This window comes from Sciurus vulgaris (assembly GCF_902686455.1).
Source record: "Sciurus vulgaris genome assembly, chromosome: 2".
Taxonomy (NCBI): domain Eukaryota; kingdom Metazoa; phylum Chordata; class Mammalia; order Rodentia; family Sciuridae; genus Sciurus; species Sciurus vulgaris.
In genome coordinates this window covers 1755360-1769965 of record NC_136462.1, presented here as the reverse complement: position 1 = coordinate 1769965, position 14606 = coordinate 1755360, and the positions used below count along the sequence as shown (strand labels likewise).

The 14606-nt window shown below is 61.8% G+C and overlaps 2 gene segments (V, D, J or C); one reads left to right on the top strand and one right to left on the bottom strand.

Moving 5' to 3' along the window:
* LOC306653293 (immunoglobulin alpha-2 heavy chain-like) overlaps nucleotides 1-14606 on the bottom strand; it is a 460569-nt gene that overhangs the window by 34090 nt on the left and 411873 nt on the right.
* LOC306653298 (immunoglobulin heavy constant gamma 2-like) lies at nucleotides 4917-5797 on the top strand. The segment is given in 2 exons: nucleotides 4917-5272; nucleotides 5384-5797.

Here is a 14606-nt window from a genome sequence, read left to right as displayed (position 1 = left end):
GTCCCCCCTGCCCCAGGACACTGTGGCCACTGTTAAGAACCCTGAGTTCTGGGAATGCCATCAGACAGGACTGGTCCCACACCTCTCCATCTCACCTGCAGCTGCTCTGCCTGGGTACCCTGAGCTCCTGGGCTTCCCTGGCACCTCCCCAGCTCATCTGCAGCTGCTCTGCCTGGGTTCCCTGAGCTCCTGGGCTTCCCTGGCACCTCCCCAGCTCACCTGCAGCTGCTCTGCCTGGGTTCCCTGAGCTCCTGGGCTTCCCTGGCACCTCCTAGCTCACCTGCAGCTGCTCTGCCCGGGTTCCCCTGAGCTCCTGGGCTTCCCTGGCACCTCCAGCACCCCACCTCCTCAGCTCACCTGCAGCTGCTCTGCCCGGGTATCCTGAGCTCCTGGGCTTCCCTGGCACCTCCCCAGCTCACCTGCAGCTGCTCTGCCCGTGTACCCTGAGCTCCTGGGCTTCCCTGGCACCTCCAGCACCCCACCACCCCAGCTCACTTGCAGCTGCTCTGCCCAGGTTCCCCTGAGCTCCTGGGCTTCCCTGGCACCTCCCCAGCTCACCTGCAGCTGCTCTGCCCGGGTTCCCCTGAGCTCCTGGGCTTCCCTGGCACCTCCAGCAGCCCACCTCCCCAGCTCCCTGCAGCTGCTCTGCCCAGGTTCCCTGACTCCTGGGCTTCCCTGGCACCTCCCCAGCTCACCTGCAGCTGCTCTGCCCAGGTTCCCTGACTCCTGGGCTTCCCTGGCTTCTCCGACATTCCCACCTCCCCAGCTCACCTGAGCTGCTCTGCCCGGGTTCCCCTGAGCTCCTGGGCTTCCCTGGCACCTCCAGCAGCCCACCTCCCCAGCTCCCTGCAGCTGCTCTGCCCAGGTTCCCTGACTCCTGGACTTCCCTGGCACCTCTCTAGCTCACCTGCAGCTGCTCTGCCCAGGTTCCCCTGAGCTCCTGGGCTTCCCTGGCACCTCCGCAGCTCACCTCCCCAGCTCACCTGCAGCTGCTCTGCCCAGGTTCCCCTGAGCTCCTGGGCTTCCCTGGCACCTCCAGCAGCCCACCTCCCCAGCTCCCTGCAGCTGCTCTGCCCAGGTTCCCCTGAGCTCCTGGGCTTCCCTGGCACCTCCCCAGCTCACCTGCAGCTGCTCTGCCCGGGTTCCCCTGAGCTTCTGGGCTTCCCTGGCACCTCCTCAGCTCACCTGCAGCTGCTCTGCCCGGGTTCCCCTGAGCTCCTGGGCTTCCCTGGCACCTCCAGCAGCCCACCTCCCCAGCTCCCTGCAGCTGCTCTGCCCAGGTTCCCCTGAGCTCCTGGGCTTCCCTGGCATCTCCAGCAGCCCACCTCCCCAGCTCCCTGCAGCTGCTCTGCCCAGGTTCCCCTGAGCTCCTGGGCTTCCCTGGCACCTCCCCAGCTCACCTGCAGCTGCTCTGCCCAGGTTCCCCTGAGCTTCTGGGCTTCCTTGGCACCTCCCCAGCTCACCTGCAGCTGCTCTGCCCGGGTTCCCCTGAGCTCCTGGGCTTCCCTGGCACCTCCAGCAGCCCACCTCCCCAGCTCCCTGCAGCTGCTCTGCCCAGGTTCCCTGACTCCTGGGCTTCCCTGGCACCTCCCCAGCTCACCTGAAGCTGCTCTGCCCAGGTTTCCTGACTCCTGGGCTTCCCTGGCTTCTCCGGCATTCCCACCTCCCCAGCTCACCTGAGCTGCTCTGCACCAGGTCACCTGAGCCCCTGGAGTTGATACTGCCCACCCTGCCCTCCCTTGGCCCTGGGTTGGTCCTTCTCTGGCCTCACCGCCTTCCCAGGTCTGGGCTTGCTCAGGACAACCGCTCTCTAGTTGGCTTTTCCAGCAGAGCCCTGATGCTTCCCTACTCCCTCTGGATGAGGCCTGGTCCTGTGGACCCATGCGCCAGGCTTCCCTACCATGCCAGGCTCTGGAAGCTGCTCTGGCCGGGTCTCCTTCGACTCCCTTTGCTCTGCCTTATGCCCACCAGCCCCTAGGACAGGCCAAGTCATTCTCTGACCTCCTCCTGCTCCATCCCATCATGTCCTTGAGTAGGACCATGTCCAGCTGTGGTGGCCTGGCAGTGGCCCTGCCCTGGCTTCCTGTCCCCTCACTGTTGGCCCTGTCCACAGGCAGGTCCCTCAGTGCTGTGCGGGGCCCTGTGTGTGGGAGCTGCTCTCTAGCTCCCACCAGCCCTTGGCCTGTAGGATGCTCAGGTATGGAAGAGCCACTGCTGCGCAGGTTCCATGCCCTCTGCTCCTGAAGCCTCTGCTCCCTGCTGACCGCACTCACCTTGTGGGGGCCATGAGGGTCCTTGTCAGCCTTCTTACTCGGGCCCCATGCCCTCCTAGGCGTCATGGCTCTTGTCCCCAGAGGTGCGGTCTCCACCCTCACCCCTGCAGAGACTAAGAACAGGACTGAAACCAGGGGCAAGCACACTTTCTGAAGTTCCCTTTTCTTCTGGGGGTTTCTGTATCAGAGGGTGCGGGGGAGTCCAGGCCGGGCTGAGGCCATCTCATGTGGGCACGAGGTGGTGGGTGAGGCAGGGAGGAAGGGGGTGGGACCCAGGGGAGAAAGAGGAAGTCTGCTCCCACCTGCTGCTCTGTGCTCTCGGCCTCCTGGGGTCCCTGGGGCTGACTCGAGGCTGCGGGGTGATGCCCGCTCCACACTGGCAGCCTCCTGGGACAGTCTGGACCTCTCAGTACCTGGGCTGCTGCCCTGAGCCCTCTGAGCCCAGCCCAGTTCTGGTGGCTGCCTTTCTCTGGAGCTCTGTCCAGACAGCTCTTCCTTAGGAGGCCAGGGCCTGCAGCACAGGGGAGAGCGGGGGCCGAGGGGTGGCGGGCCCAGGGGTTGGAGAAGGGGAAAGGGGCTCAGGGCTCCCTGGCTCCCAGGCGAGGGGGAAGATGTGCTGCAGAGACAACCAGTGCTGGGCCAGGAGGGCCCAGGCTGGGTGGAGAGGGTTCCGGGCTGGCGCTCCCACGTGAGCCAGATGGCAGCCCTGGCTGTGTTCCCAGGGCCTGGTGGGGAGGCAGGAGAGGGCAGAGCCTGTGGGGGCAGCACGGGGTGCTCGGGGTGGTCCACCCCACAGAGGGCAGGACGAGGGGCCATTCAGGGCCTGAGCAAGAGCTGCGAGAGACTGGGCTGCTGGTGAGGGAGAGGGGGCCAGCAGGGTCCTGGGGCTGAGGGGAGGGACCCAGGGTCAGGGGGCCAGGAGGCCAGCTTGGTTTCCTCAGGGGTAGGGGTGCACTCTGTTCCTGAGGGCCCAGAGCTGCTGGGCCAGCACCAGAGAGGGCCAGGGGTCTCCCCTGGCTCCGGGGAAGCTGGCCCCCCACAGGGGAGGGGAGGGGAGGGCCTAGGGCCATGAAAGGCTCTGGCCTGTGCTGGGTGTGGGATCCTGTGCTGAGTTCCAAGGCCCTGAGGAGGAAGGTGCTGGGGCAGCTCAGGGCTGAGGAGCTGCCACCGAGGCCAGGCCAGAGCGGCACAGGAGCCCTGAGGTGCAGGAGGAGCGCAGAGCGAGAGCAGCCCATGGACCTCGGGGGCAGGGCCGGAGGACCTGGGGAGGGTCCGAGGCCCAATGCCGAGCCAGAGCTCAGCGGGGGTGGGGTGACGAGGAAGCGGGCCCATGTATGGAGGGCATGGGCCTCGGCTCAGAGCCCCCTCCAAAACACCTGACCCCGCAGGGTTAAGTCCAGGGCTGGGCTCTGGGTCTAGGTACAGGGGGCAGAGTCCAGGCAGAGGTAGCCAAAACTCACCCAGGGCAGGACCCCTAGGTAACAGGACAGAGCACAGGGCTCAGGGGACCTGAGAACAAAGGCCACCAGGCAGACCAGAGGCCCACAGGAGGCCATGTGGGGACAGGGGGCCTGTGGGCCCAGTGGGGGCCACGGTGGCACCCACCCACAGGCAGAACCAAGCACGGGGCAGGAGGCCCAGTGTCACACAGGTCCAGCAGGCCATCAGGTGGAAAGGCTCCAGGTACAGCCCCTCTCTCAGGGGCAGGTGGTGACACTTAGGGCTCAGAGCCAACTGCAAGGCTGGCTCTGCAGCCTCAGAAGCCCATCAGGAACAGGCCTGGCCTGGTCTGGGATCCTTGGTGGGGTGCGGGGGCCTGCCAGGTGGGTACCTGAGGCCGGACAAGAGACCTGCCTGATCCTTGGGGAGAGCCAAGGACAGAGGGCTTTCTGCAGGCCTGAGTCCAGCTGTGTCCAACACGGTTCACTCCGTGCCTTCTCTCTTGCAGCCAAGACTACGGCCCCATCAGTCTTCCCCCTGGCCCCCTGCTATGGGGACAAGTCTGACTCCTCAGTGAGCCTGGGCTGCCTGGTCAAGGGCTACTTCCCAGAGCCGGTGACCGTGACATGGAATTCAGGATCCCTGTCCAGTGGAGTCCGCACCTTCCCAGCCGTCCTGCAGTCAGGGCTGTACTCCCTCAGCAGCATGGTGACTGTGCCTTCCAGCACCTGGACCAGCCAGACCATCGTCTGCAATGTACACCACCCAGCCAGCAGCGCCAAGGTGGACACCAATGGTAAGGGGCCCGTCTACAGCGGGCAGTGCGCCGGGAGCCAGGCTGGTCTGTCTCCCACCTGGAGGCCTCTGCCATGCCTCTCATGCTCAGGGAGAGGCCGTGGCTGTCTCCACCAGGCCCAGGGCAGGCACGGTCCGGATGCCCCCGGCGCTGGTGTTAGGCCTGCCAAGAGCCGCATCCAAGAGCAGCCTGGCCCGCCCCAAGCCCACCCGGGCCACACACCCGCCCCCTGCAGGCGCCTTCTCTCCTCCAGACCTCAGTAACCCCCCTTCTCTCCACAGTTCCCAAGAGAGGCCCTAATGAAAAGCCGAGATGCCCACGTAAGTCAGCAGGCCTCTCCTAAGCTGCAGGAGGGGGCGGGTGCCCAGAGGAGCCCCTGGGCAGAGGGCAGACCCCCGGTGCTGACCCGCCTCCCCCGTCTCTCCCACACTAGCTTCTGAAATCCTGGGGGGACCGTCCGTCTTCATCTTCCCCCCAAAGCCCAAGGACACACTCATGATCTCCCTGACCCCCGAAATCACATGCGTGGTGGTGGACGTGAGCCAGGAGGACCCTGAGGTCCAGTTCAGCTGGTACGTGGACAACGTGCAGGTGCACACAGCCCAGACGAAGCCACGGGAGGCGCAATTCAACAGCACGTTCCGTGTGGTCAGTGTCCTCCCCATCCTGCACCAGGACTGGCTGAGGGGCAAGGAGTTCAAGTGCAAGGTCAACAACAAAGCCCTGCCATCCCCCATCGAGAAGACCATCTCCAAAAAGAGAGGTGTGAGAGGGCAGCGGGCAGGGCAGCTGCATGGGACCTCCCGATCACATGGAGCCTGGCTTGGCCCTCTGCTGCCCCGCAGTGACCTCTGTGCTGACTTCTGTTCCACAGGGACACCCCGGGAGCCACAGGTGTACACCTTGCCCCCGGCCCAGGAGGAGCTGACTAAGAACACCGTCAGTCTGACCTGCCTCATCAAAGGCTTCTATCCTAGCGACATCTCTGTGGAGTGGGAGAGCCAGGGGCAGCCAGAGCAGGACTACAAGACCACCCTGCCCGTCCAGGACGCAGACGGCTCCTACTTCCTCTACAGCAAGCTCAACGTGATCCGGAACAGGTGGCAGGCAGGGACGCGCTTCACGTGCTCCGTGATGCACGAAGCTCTGCACAACCACTTCACACAGAAGACCCTGTCCCAGTCTCCGGGTAAATGATCCTGCAAGTCCTCACCCACGAGGACACTGTCACCCGCCCTCACCCTGCCCGCGTAAATAAAGCACACAGCGCTGCCCTGGGACCCTGCAAGACTGTCCTGGTTCTTTCTGAGGCAGAGAACTCCAGGCCCACCTGGGCTGAGGGCTGTGGGTCCGGCCTGCCTCCAAGGCCCAAGTGTCAGGTTAGGGAGAGCGAGAGTCCCACATGGCCAGACCCCGAGCCGGTGTCTGACCAGCTGGCTGGGGCTTGCCCCTGCAGGGCATGAGGCTTGGACGGAGACACCCCTTCCCCAGACCTTCTCCTCAGCCCCCAGCAACTCTGGGCTGATCAGGGAGACAACCCCAGAGAGCCCCCAGGACAGGACACACAGCTCCCCATCAGAGTCTGTCCATGTGTCCTGCTTCCCTAGCCAAGGGTCTCTCTGTGTCCATGCAGGGGTAAGCCGAGCCAGGGGTATGGCTCACATCCAGCAGCCCTGGATGCGCCAAGGGAGGGGCTGTCCAGAAATCCACATGGACACTGAGCCCAGACCCGCTGGACCAACCCACACAGCACCTGCACACACATGGGCACATGCGACTCACTCAGGCCACCTGCACACACCCAGAACCAGCAAGCAGCCAGTCACCAAGCACTCACAGGGACGGGGGCCACCCACAGCCCCACTCATCGTCCAGACGCTGGCCAGCTCAGAGGCCCAGCCCTCCCCTCGGAGGCACCTGCACCCAGACCCTGGCACGCCCAGGACCCCACCCCACACCAACCCCCACACACAGGCACACCCAGGACCCCACACCCACGCCGACCCCCACACACAGACACACCCAGGACCCCACACCCACGCCGACCCCCACGCACAGGCACACCCAGGTCCCCACACCCACGCCGACCCCCACGCACAGGCACACCCCCATTACCACGCGGCCGGCTCCCTTCCCAGGACCCACCATCCCTGCAGCCACGGCCACGCCAGGGACAGGCTCTGCCCCCTCTCCAGCCTCAGGGCCTGGTCACCTGTGAGCTGGCAGGGGCCATGCAGGCTGCAGAGACATCCTCGCCGGGTCCCAGGCCTCGCACTGAGGGGTGGCGCAGACAGCCAGGTGCTCCCACCGCGTCCAGGTCTCCGTCCACAGCCAGGGTGCCTGGCTGAGCCTGGGCTGCATTGGAGGAGTCGGGGCTGAGGCCCGCCTAGAGAGGGCAGCGAGGAAGCTGGCCCACCCCGCGGCCTTCCTCCTGGCCTCCCGGGGAGCCAGCCCCAGGTTCCAGCTTGGGGCCACACACTGACCCCCTCATCCCTGCCCAGAGCTGAGCCTGGATGAGAGCTGTGCAGAGGCCCAGGACGGGGAGCTGGACGGGCTGTGGACGACCATCACCATCTTCATCACCCTCTTCCTGCTCAGCGTGTGCTACAGTGCCACTGTCACGCTCTTCAAGGTCGGCCACGCTGTCCCCACACTGTCCCACGATGTGTCCCACGCTGTCCCCACACTGTCCCACGATGTGTCCCACATTGTCCCCACACTGTCCCACGATGTGTCCCACGCTGTCCCCACACTGTCCCACGATGTGTCCCACATTGTCCCCACACTGTCCCACGATGTGTCCCACGCTGTCTCCACACTGTCCCACGATGTGTCCCATATCCCCACACTGTCCCACGATGTGTCCCACGCTCTCCCCACACTGTCCCATGATGTGTCCCACGCTGTCCCCACACTGTCCCACGATGTGTCCCACATTGTCCCCACACTGTCCCACGATGTGTCCCACGCTGTCCCCACACTGTCCCACGATGTGTCCCACATTGTCCCCACACTGTCCCACGATGTGTCCCACGCTGTCCCCACACTGTCCCACGATGTGTCCCACATTGTCCCCACACTGTCCCACGATGTGTCCCACGCTGTCTCCACACTGTCCCACGATGTGTCCCATATCCCCACACTGTCCCACGATGTGTCTCACGCTGTCCCCACACTGTCCCACGATGTGTCCCACGCTGTCCCCACACTGTCCCACGATGTGTCCCATATCCCCACACTGTCCCACGATGTGTCCCACGCTCTCCCCACACTGTCCCATGATGTGTCCCATGTCCCCACGCTGTCCCACGATGTGTCCTACGCTGTCCCCACACTGTCCCACGATGTGTCCCACGCTGTCCCCACACTGTCCCACGATGTGTCCCATGTCCCCACGCTGTCCCACAATGTGTCCCACCCTGTCCCCACACTGTCCCATGATGTGTCCCACGCTGTCCCCACACTGTCGCACGATGTGTCCCACCCTGTCCCCACACTGTCTCATGATGTGTCCCACACTGTCCCCACGCTGTCCTGCGATTTGTCCCATGCTGTCCCCACACTGCCCCACAATGTGTCCCACACTGTCCCCACACTGTCCCACAATGTGTCCCACGCTCTCCCCACACTGTCCCACGATGTGTCCCACCCTGTCCCCACACTGTCTCATGATATGTCCCACGCTGTCCCCACGCTGTCCCGTGATTTGTCCCATGCTGTCCCCACACTGTCCCATGATGTGTCCCACGCTGTCCCCACGCTGTCCCGCGATGTGTCCCACGCTGTCCCCACACTGTCCCATGATGTGTCCCATGCTCTCCCCACACTGTCCCATGATGTGTCCCACGCTCTCCCCACGCTGTCCCGCGATGTGTCCCACGCTCTCCCCACACTGTCCCACGATGTGTCCCACGCTGTCCCCACGCTGTCCCACGATGTGTCCCATGCCGTCCCCACGCTGTCCTGCGATGTGTCCCATGTCCCCACGCTGTCCCGCGATGTGTCCCATGCTGTCCCCACACTGTCCCACGATGTGTCCCATGTCCCCACACTGTCCCACGATGTGTCCCACCCTGTCCCCACACTGTCCCATGATGTGTCCCACACTCTCCCCACACTGTCCCACAATGTGTCCCATGCTGTCCCCAACTGTCCCCAACCCAGTCCTTCACGCTGTCCTCCACCCTATCCCTCACTCTCCCCCCTTGTTCCCATCCCATCCCCCACCTGTCCTCACACCACCCCCCACGCTGTCCCTCACCCTATTTCCCACTGTCCCCACCCGCCCCATGCTGTCCCCAGCTCCCTGGGGGCCTGTGGGCTCACTGTACTGTTTCCCAGGTGGACTGGATCTTCTCCTCGGTGGTGGAGCTGAAGCAGACAATGGCCCCTGACTACAGGAACGTGATCCAGCAGGGGGCCTAGGGCCACCCTCCTGCAAGGGGCTCAGGGCCTCCCAGACCCCCGCAGGACCACCCATCATGGCGAGCAGCCTGGCACCCAAGCTGCGCCTGCCCTCTGACCTCATCGCCCTCTGACCCTACGGCTCACCAACGCTGCCAGCCCACCCCTGCCCACTCTGGAGGACCTTATGCAGAGCAGGCTCCACCCCCAGACCTCAGTGGCCTGGACACAGACCACCCTGCCGCAGCCGCCAAGACACTGGCCAGGGCCAGCAAGGGACATGGGCACCCTCACAGGACATCCCTGCCCTCAGGGGGCAGGCCACGCAACCAGGAGGAGGCTGAGGCCAGCTTGCTGGTGTACACCTGGGCAGAGACAGCTTGGCCCTGATCCACAGAGCCTGTGGGGGCAGCATGGGGTGCTCGGGGTGGTCCACCCCACAGAGGGCAGGACGAGGGGCCATTCAGGGCCTGAGCAAGAGCTGCGAGAGACTGGGCTGCTGGTGAGAGAGAGGGGGCCAGCAGGGTCCTGGGGCTGAGGGGAGGGACCCAGGGTCAGGGGGCCAGGAGGCCAGCTTGGTTTCCTCAGGGGTAGGGGTGCACTCTGTTCCTGAGGGCCCAGAGCTGCTGGGCCAGCACCAGAGAGGGCCAGGGGTCTCCCCTGGCTCCCGGGGAGCTGGACACCCACAGGAGAGGGGAGGGGAGGGCCTCGGTGGGTGTGAATGGTGGAGGAGGAGGTGGGGGCCTGAGCTGAGCTCTGCAGGAGGAAAGGCTCTGGAGAGAGCAGCAACAGGGAGGTGGCCAGGGAGGCCAGGCCACGTCAGAGCCTGGGAGGAGGTGGACTGTGGGAATGGAGAAGAGGAGGTGGAGAGAGGATCGGGAGATGTCAAGGCCCCAGGCGGGGCTTGGAGAGGAATCCTTTGGGATGGGGTGCTGGCGACGGACAGGCGTGTAAGCCTGCATCTTGTTCACCGTGGAACGCCCCTGGGCCAGCCATGGCGGGGTGCTCACGTGCCTCTGGGTGCACACCATGTGCCTCCCACCAAATGGGCAGCCACAAGGACAGGCCAGACTCACTGCGTCCCCTCGAGAGCCAGTCAGGCATGGGGGCTTGGGGACATGCCGCCCCTCAGTGGACTCCGAGGGGACCCCAGGTCCATCTTAGGTGGGCCCAGCATGGCTCAGCCCTACAGGTGGGAGTGATGAGGGTTCCCTGCAGCTCAGCACACCAGCAAGGTGGGTGGGGGCCGACAGCAGAGGTGGACACTGTGGTAACCAGCTGAGAATAGCACCAGGCACAGGTGGCCTCAGCAGCACAGGTGTGTCCTCTCGCAGTGCTGGAGGCCAGGCCTCTGAGCCTGTGGTGTCTGCAGCAGGGAGAGTGCGCTCCGGGCCTCCCCTGGCTGGCCATCTCTCCCTGGGCGGGTCTCTGTTGGGCTTGGCCTTTTATGAAGACACTGTCCTGTGGGATCAGACCCCGCTGTCCAGCTGGCCTCACCTCAGCTGGAGGACATCGGCAGACTCCATTTCCAAGCACTCTCCTTCTGAGGCCCCGGGACTTGGGACCTGGGGCTGTGCTCTGTAGGGCCAGTGCATCCCATAGGGTTCTGATCCCCCTCATTTCAGGACGTTCTCACATGCAGATACATTTCTCCAAAATCTCTCCATCTCAGCATCTCCAGAAGTCAGCCATTCCAGCATCGGTTCTAAGTTCCAAGTCTCATCCAAACAGCACCTTCATCAGGCCGGGCGTGATTGGTCTGGGGTCCAGTTCTCCCCGGCGTGGCCTGTGCGCTTGGACCAGTGATCCGATCCTCAAGCACGGTTGGTGGTGGGCGGGGGAGGTAGACCCTCTCACTCCCCAGGAGAGACTGGGAGGGTCACGCTCCTGAGCAGATCGCAGGCCCCGCAGGGCGATTTCAGGGGATGGGCGCTTCCAGCTGCTTGGCCAGTGTGGTGGCAGGGTGGCCCCAGCCCCTGCCCCAGGCTCTGCTGTCAAGGTCGCTCTTTCTTTGGGGTTGCGGGGTCCTGTCACGGGCCTCGTTTGTGCTGTTGAAAGATTCTCAAAGCCCTCGCCAGCCTCCTCCAGGGGGTCCCGGCCACAAGACAAGGGTCCTCCAGGGCTTTCCTGGACAGCCTCACCTGCTCTGGCTTCTGCTCACTGCCTTGAATGTTGGTCCCACTTAAAACCCCAGCCTGACAGACACCCACAGGAGCGTCTGACCACGGTCTGCGCAGCACGTTGACACGGAGCTCAGCCATCATGCAGGGACCTTGTTCCTCGTCCTTATCTGTCTGTGCGTTACCACCGAAGCTGCGGCGGGCTACCCCCGACTGTGGGAGATGCCCCAAGGTCAGAGGCGTTGTGCAGAACCAAAGGACTTCTGAGGCCCAGAGGACTTTGGGACTTGAGGGAGACAGGGAAGGGCCCAGGCCACCAGGAATGATGGCCAGGGAGGAGGCCGGGCAGAGCCAGGGAGAGGAGCAGGGAGAGGGTCTCCTGATGAGGTCCTCCCTGCTTGATGGAAGTGCTCGTGGACGAGAGAGGGACTCGAGAGAGACACCTCCACACTGCATCCTCCCGAGTCGGGGACCCACTAGAAAACTAAAACAGACGCGTGGACAGAGGGGCGCCAATCAGTAGAGTGAGGAGCGCGTGGGCGGGAGGAGATAAGGGCAGGAGGCAATTCCAGGGACCCTGAAAAGAGCAGGCCAGATGCCCCACCAGACTCCCAGCCCGGGGCCTTCTCTCTGGAGAAGCCGGTCTCTCTATCCAGTACACCTGCTGCTTGCTGGCGGTCTCTGTTCTTCGATTCTGCTGACGGAGACCACAGGCCCGGCACCCTGACGGCAGCGTATTTCAGCCAGGCAACTGCGTTTCGTGCACTGCAGAATGGTGCCATCTCTCCAGGTTTGGTTGACAATCAAGGCGCATTTGGAAGCCTTGAAGCTGGAGGTGCAGGCATATTGCTGGTCCTGCCAGAGGAACCCAGGGCCCCGGGCAGGCTGTTCTGCGGTGCTCGTAGGAGTACACGCTCCCAGGACGACCGAAAAGGCCGGCAGCCGCCCACAGCCACCTCCAAGTCCCTGCGCTCCGCAGCCACATGCAGCCTCCCAGAGCCGCCCCTCGGTGAGCGTGGTGTGTGGAAATGTGCAGCGGCACAGCGACTCTGCCCCACACGCTCCAGGGCTCTGGGCTTCTCACACCTCAGCACCGGCAAACGTTGACCTCTCAGTGGTGGTTTGACCTGCTGTCCCTCTGAGGCTGTCTGTCCTCCTCTGGGCCCTTCTGCTGAGTGAGAGGCCTAGGAGTCTGCTGACCTGAGGTGCCGAGCTGAAGGGCCTGTGAGGACTCATATCCGGTGGCACCTGTGTGGCTGGCAGGACTGGGGAGTCCATGCTCCCGTCCACTGCGGCGGCTGTGCAGTGCTTTGGCGAGGGTCCCAGCTCCGGTCTTCGCTGTGTGTTTTTTTGGCTGGCCGCTCAGCTGTGTGCAGGGCAGGTGAAGGCTGGGGGAGACCAGCAGGCAGACCGCTGCCTGCGCTCCTGACCTCAGGCTGCGGGAGGAGGGCGGGCCTCGTCCCTGTTCTGGATGGTCTCTGCCTCCCCTCTTCTTAAAACTTGCTGCCAGTGCAGTCCAACACACAACTTGAAATGCCGCTCAGCCGTCGGCAGCGGCCGCAAAGCCAGCGGCTCGGAGCTCCCACCCGCTGTGCAGCACCCCTGCTGGGCCCAGGGTGCCGTTGCCCCCTCCCTCCCACATAGGCCACTGCGGCCACGCTGCGGCCCCCATCTCAAGGTCCCATCTGGTCTCAGCTCCCGTCTGCATTTGACATGACTGCAGGCGGCAGGGATCAGCACCTGGAACCTTGGCGCCCCAGCTTCCCCTTCCTCCTGGTGTGGACCGGCTGTGTGGGTACTGGCAGCACCCTGCTCTTCACCGGTTGGTCATTTTGGCTGCACACACCAAACACTTAGCTGGCCCTGGCGCATCCCTCAGAGCACCATGGCCTACAAGCCACCTCTGCAAGGCCCCTCTGGGCTAAGGCATCTTGACCAACATGCTGGCCTCTGTCTTCATGCAAAGACGCCCACCTGGCTTCTGTCAAGGAAGTGCCCTTTCTCGTCTCTGCCTATTGATATTGGGTCTATTGGTTGGCTCCTGCTGAGTGACAAACACAACCAAATGGTGACTTAACACAACAGTCTCCACACTTTATTTGGACTTGATGGGTCAGTGGGCAGCACAGCTGATGTGGGGTTGGTTTGGCTGATCTTGCCAGGGCTTCCCCAGGGCTCTGCTGCAGGAGGATCGCAAGTTCAAATCCAGCCTCAACAATTTAGCCAGGCTGCAGGCATCTTCACAAGACCCTGTCTCAAAATCAAAAATAAGAAGGACTGGGGACGTGGCTCAGTGGTGCAAGTTCCCTGGGTTCAGTCCCTGGTAAAGAAAAGTATTTAATCTCCATGTGTTTATACAGTTTCTGTAGGACTTGGTTCTATTGATTTCTAATTTCATTCCATTATGATCTGGTAAGATGCAAGTAGTTAGATCAAAAATTATTTTTGGTACTTGCTAAGAGTTGTTTTGTGGCCTAAAATATGATCTATTTTGGAGAAGTCCATGAGCGACTGAGAAGAAAGTGTACTCGCTGCTGTTGGATGAAATATTCTATAGATGTCTGTTAGGCTCATTTGATTCATACTATTTTTCAGGTCCAAACAGTCTTTACTGAGTCTATGTCTGGATGACCTATCTAATCATGAGAGGGATGTGTTGAAACCACCCAGTATGTTCATGCTGGTATCTATCTGGGGCGACACGTTTGGATTCATCGTACACAAATGGATACAACTTTTCATTTCTGTGGTTGTACACAGTGTAGATTCACACCATTCATGTACTCACACATCTACACAGGGTGATACTGTCTGTTTCATTCTACTATCTTTCTGTCCCCCACCCACTCCCACTCCAGTTTCCTCTAACCATCCACATTTCCTTCATTCTTCTCTTCCCCCACCACCTTGTTATATATTGTCATACACTTATCAGAGAAAACATTTGGTGTTTGGTTTTTTTGGGCTTGGCTTATTTCACTAAGCATGATATTTTCCAACTTCATCCATTTAGCAGCAAATGCCATATTTTATTCTTCTTTATAGCTGAGTAATATTCCATTGTGTATATATACCACAGTTTCTTTATCCATTCGTCAACTGAAGGGCATCTAGGTTGTTTCCACAATCTGGCTATCGTGAATTGAGCAGCTATGAACATTGATGTGGCTGTATCCTTGTAGTATGCTGATTTTTAAGTCCTTTGGGTATAGTCCAAGGAGTGGGATAGCTGGGTCAAATGGTAGGTCTATTCCAAGCTTTCTGAGGAATCTCCATACTACTTTCCAGAGTGGCTGCACCAATTTGCAACTCCACCAGCAATGTACGAGTGTGCCTTTTCCCCCACATCCACATCAACATTTATTATTGCTTGTGCTCTTGATAATAGCCATTCTAATTCAAGTTAGATGAAATCTTAGGGTGGTTTTAATTTGCATTTCTCTAATTACCAGGGATGATGAGCACGTTTTCATGTTTGTTGATCACCTGTATATCTTCTCCTGTGAAGTGTCTGCCCATTTCCTTAGCCCACTTATTGACTGGGTTCTTTGTATTGTGGGTGTGAATTTTTTA